This window comes from Triticum aestivum, chromosome 4D (assembly GCF_018294505.1).
Source record: "Triticum aestivum cultivar Chinese Spring chromosome 4D, IWGSC CS RefSeq v2.1, whole genome shotgun sequence".
Taxonomy (NCBI): Eukaryota; Viridiplantae; Streptophyta; class Magnoliopsida; order Poales; family Poaceae; genus Triticum; species Triticum aestivum.
In genome coordinates, this window is record NC_057805.1 from 488,410,601 (window position 1) to 488,415,105 (window position 4,505).

The 4,505-nt window shown below is 41.5% G+C and overlaps 1 long non-coding RNA gene across 7 annotated transcripts; it reads left to right on the forward strand.

The window, feature by feature from the left end:
• The first annotated feature begins 6 nt into the window (after positions 1-6).
• Positions 7-4,018, forward strand: LOC123098918 (uncharacterized). 7 transcript variants are annotated; one of them, XR_006448037.1, is made up of 3 exons: positions 7-767; positions 859-2,909; positions 3,655-4,018. It is a non-coding gene; the product is annotated as an uncharacterized lncRNA (long non-coding RNA). The 7 variants fall into 7 exon arrangements; XR_006448036.1 differs by having other exon boundaries at positions 859-2,854; XR_006448038.1 differs by lacking the exon at positions 3,655-4,018 and having other exon boundaries at positions 859-2,127; positions 2,706-3,581.
• Positions 4,019-4,505: the final 487 nt, after the last annotated feature.

Consider the following 4,505-nt stretch of genomic DNA (forward strand, 5'->3'; position numbering starts at 1 on the left):
AAGCTCGCACGCCCCTTCTGGCCAACCGCTCGCTCCGCCGCCGCTCGCCCCGCCGCCGCCCCTTCACGCCTCGCCGCTCGCCCCGCCTCTGATGGCCGCCGAAGCCAGCGGAAGCCGCACGCCCCCTCACCTGCTGACCTGGGGTTGAGACGGCCGAGCCGCTAGAGGAGCCGCCGCCCCTGAGGCCTGCCGACCAGGGGTTGCGCCGGCCGCCCCCGCCGATTTTCCGCTCGCTAGGGGCCCCGCACGCCCTGGCCTGGGGACTGCCGACGCTGGCGCCTTACGCCCTAGGGTTACTGGCTGCTGCCGACGCCTTACACCGTGCTGTTGCTGGCAGCTTCTGACGCCATCTGAATCTTTTCCGGTGAGCCACCTTGTTCTCTCTTTTCTCTCCAATCTGTACAACATTCAGTACCTCCGCTGCATCTACACGGCCGTCGTCTTCTAATGCGCATTAGGCCATCACCAGCAAGAATCCGAGCCGCCGCCACTGTGCAGAAGCTCCCTGCTGTAGTGAGATTGAAACTTCAGAATCATTACACTTGTAGCTATATCCTGTCCCCTTTTTCTGTTGGGCTTCATATATTCATTGGTTGATATGATTTTTAGGTCAGGATAAATTGCGGTGATTTTGCATAATCTGTCCAGGGAGCTTTTCAAGACCAAATGCTTCCTTAATCAAGCTGTTTGGCAACGACAATGCCAAGGTTCAGTTCGGCAAGGAAGCCCAACAACTTTTCTTAATGACCACTATGACAAGTATTCTGGTCAGTGGTTGTTGCTCTCTTGTGGTCGGATGTATTATGGATGTCTCTTGTGGCACTGACAGATTGGTGTGGTGCTTGGTGTGATTTTCAGGCTTGGTAAAACAAGAAATTCTGACGGTGCAGCCAGATGTTGATAAGGAGGTTATCTGGTCCTCTCGACCAGTGAGGTTAAAAAACTTCTTCGCCAAAATCTGAAAGTGTAGATATATGCCTAAGTGTATGATATCATGGCATTCACACACTTCACTCCATCTAATACATCAAATAAAGTGTTGGTATTGCCTCTCTTTGATTTCTTTCATCATGAATGGATATGTGCATATCCTCATAACTTATTGTCTGTGTTGCTTGAATAAGAATTGCTTTATTTGTTCAAGTGTTTTTAATGTTAACCAGTGTGATTGTCCCTAAAAAAGAACCACCGGTGGTAATTTGTAGTTTTCTATGTGGAAACCTGGGTGATGGATAGTCTTATCAGGGTTGTGTGCCGTTCAAAAGGTAGAGGAAACTAGCTTAGTCCAAGATTTTTATGCCGCTGAGATCTGGCATTACTTTTTTGTTTTACCGCGTTCTGTTATGAACTCACTCAGAAAGTAGTGCAAATAAAAAAAATGGCTTCATGGATTCTTCTTCTGACTGCCTTTCCTCAAAGGAAAGATTAATTAGTTTTACTTTTTTTTTCCTTAGTTGTCATTTTAATATTTTTGTGTGTACTAATGAAAGGTTGCATTTATTTTCCTTTACTTGGTGATGGTAAGAACATATGCTGCTTGCTATATCTTGTTTTGGCCACGTTAATAGCAATTACCTTGGTTTTAACAAAGTGCATATATAGTCTGATTCATCGTAGCCTTGTAGGCAAAACATGCGGTGATAAAAATGTAGACAACTATTTTCGCTATGAATTCCGAGTAATACTAGATAGTCTAACATGGCTTCAGATTCTTTTGTTGTTTCATATGTTAGTTTTCTTCTTCACATGGACAAGGGGGCTAAGTTTGGCATACGTTGTATATTTCTCGATGTAATATCTCGTCACTTCCTTTTTTATAGTCCTTAGTTGCTAGCTTATAGGTCAATTGTAGAGGTAGCACTTGTGTTCTCTGGGCTAAGCTTAGTTGGGTGTCAGGCCAAGCACCAAGCAGTTGACTGCAGCCTGGCAAGAATCTGAGGTAGTATGTTTTTTTTTTCTGTGTAGCGATGCATGGGCCTTTAGCTATCTTCGAAGCGAATAATAATTGATTAATGTATTTCAAAGAAAGAAAGGAGTGCAAAACAACCAGAATGGCCAATGTTGAAGATCTCAAGTTTTTTTTCAGAGTGAAGAGTACTCCATATAAATTCGATTGCAGAAGAAACAGTAAGTTTTAACTACTTGCTTTTTGACTTCTTTTAGGAGGGTGAGCAGATTAGTCGTCAATTAATTCCTTCCTTGTTTTAATTTGGCTTAACCTCTGATGCACGTGAATTGTGAGGTATTTTTTGTACGGGCATGATGAGGTTCTAAAGCTTTGTACCAAACTCCAGGTTTGTGTATTAATGAAATTGGTGTAAAATTAACAGTTATCTTCTCTGAATTTAGAAGGGCGGAGTTCAGGTTTGTGTAATAATGATAGTCAAGTTATTCCACCTCCTCTATCAACAGTTGGTATTCCATCATTGAAGGTGTTCCTTTAGAAGGGCAGAGTTCTAGAAACACCGGATCCTCGATGAAGAGTCAAGTTCATTTTGCAACTTTTTCTTTCATTTAGTGATATATTTACATTTGCATCACAGGTGAGATATTGAACCCTACGTATAGTTTAGTTTACATGACCGATGTTAATATTTTGATACATTGTTTAAGTAAGGATTATCATGAATGCTAACTGATGAAATCTATGCGTCCAAGATGGCATAAGACAGACTTCACTGTATATAAATGATTGTTGTTTGCAGAGGGTGATCGTCACGCCACTGAGGATAGCGTCGCCGTCGGAGCCGAGGCTGATTGTCGACCGCCTGGATCTGGGGGCGCCGCTCAGGCCAGGCGCCCGCACCATGATGCTGCCATCTTCCTACGAGTCACTGCTAGCTGGAGTTGATCGGTAACTGGTTGATTTGGCCATTAATAGCTTACCCCGATCTCTCTGTTTCACATAGGTTAGCTCGGCTAGCGTCCGTCTTGATGTTTTTCCTGATGCTGTACATGGTTTTTTGGGTCTTCTCTACATATATTCGCAAGACAAATAGGCCTACTATAGCATAGTCAAAATTGGTAGCTCTATCTAGAAAAGTTGTGATATTTTTGGTGAAGTTCTCAAGTTGTGCATTGTGGTAGTGTCCCTGCTTCATCTATAACAACATCTGCACCTCACTGCCAAGTTGCTGGTGAGCCGCATCCACGCTAAAGATGAGGGCGTCAATTGCATGGCCTTCTCAGTTTGTTCAAATTGCAAGTTTGACTGATTCCCCCTCTATTCAGGTTGTGAGCCCCTTTGATTAATTCCTTGCTATAACTCTGTAGTGACGGTATCAAGTTTCAAGGATTTTGGGTCCAACTCTGTATGAATACTGTTTCTTTGCTGCAAGTTGGTCGATCCAATCTAAAAAACGAGACCTGAGAGGCAAGCACCCCTCGGCATATTTTTATCGAAGGACATACCCAGATTTTTATATTATAAACAGATGGACACATTGTTTGAAGTAGTCTTGCAGTAGATAGTGTTAAGATGTGCTATATGGGATGATATGAACCAAATAGCAAAAGCATTGCTGTTGCCTATGCTACTAAAACAATATGGATACAACATTAGCTAAAAGCCTATTTTTATATTTATTCATCTTCAGATCATTCATTCTTTCTTTAACTTTTTATTTGCTTCCTCATTCTGTTCTTGATTTTCAGGTAACATAATTGATATGGTTTAGCATTCAAGGTGTATGTTCACACGAAACTGTTTTTAAATGTCACAATGTTTGTGAATGGAGCAGCAACACATTTTTTTTACATTTCATGGGCATATGCCAAGATCTCTTATGCTCCTAAAAAGGATCTGATCTTGATATACATGTCCTTGGCGCTTTCAGAAGTATGTAGACCATCTCCCGGTACATGTAAAAGTACCAATTTCAGAAATATGTAAAGGGACCTTCTCTTGGTCCATGTAAATAGCACTTTTAGATATATAGTTTAAAACACCTGAATACGATTATATGTTCCGTGTGTTGCCAAATTTTCATTAACATCTTCTCCTGCTCAATTAAAGCCATGCACAAAAGATTTGAGTACTGAGAAAGTATTTTCATGCATCAAATTACCTTAATGAAGAGAATACGTGTAAAATGCAGGGATTCTTTTCCTGGAACTTTAGTCACAATGGTATCATTTTACTGAGGTTTCTAATTCACCATACTGCTAAGTTGGGATCTCAAGTTTTCTGATAGCTTCGCGATTGTACATCTGCTTATATTCTTCTCTCAAAATTTAGCCATTTTTCTCCTGATGGTGCATTGCTATATGTTGTGTCTAAAGCTTTTCTTGTTGCTCGACGTTTCAAGCTTCCGATTCCACAGAATGAGAAGGGACAAGAAGGCTGCACTTAAACTCTATGATGTTTTGAACATCTAACCAATGTTGACAAAAAGAGCATATTTGGTGTGTTTTTCTTGCACAGGTCCAAGGTTGGATAATCATAAATGAAATTCCTAAGATTACGTGTGTTACACGTGCAAGCTTACTAGTATAAGGAAAAGAGA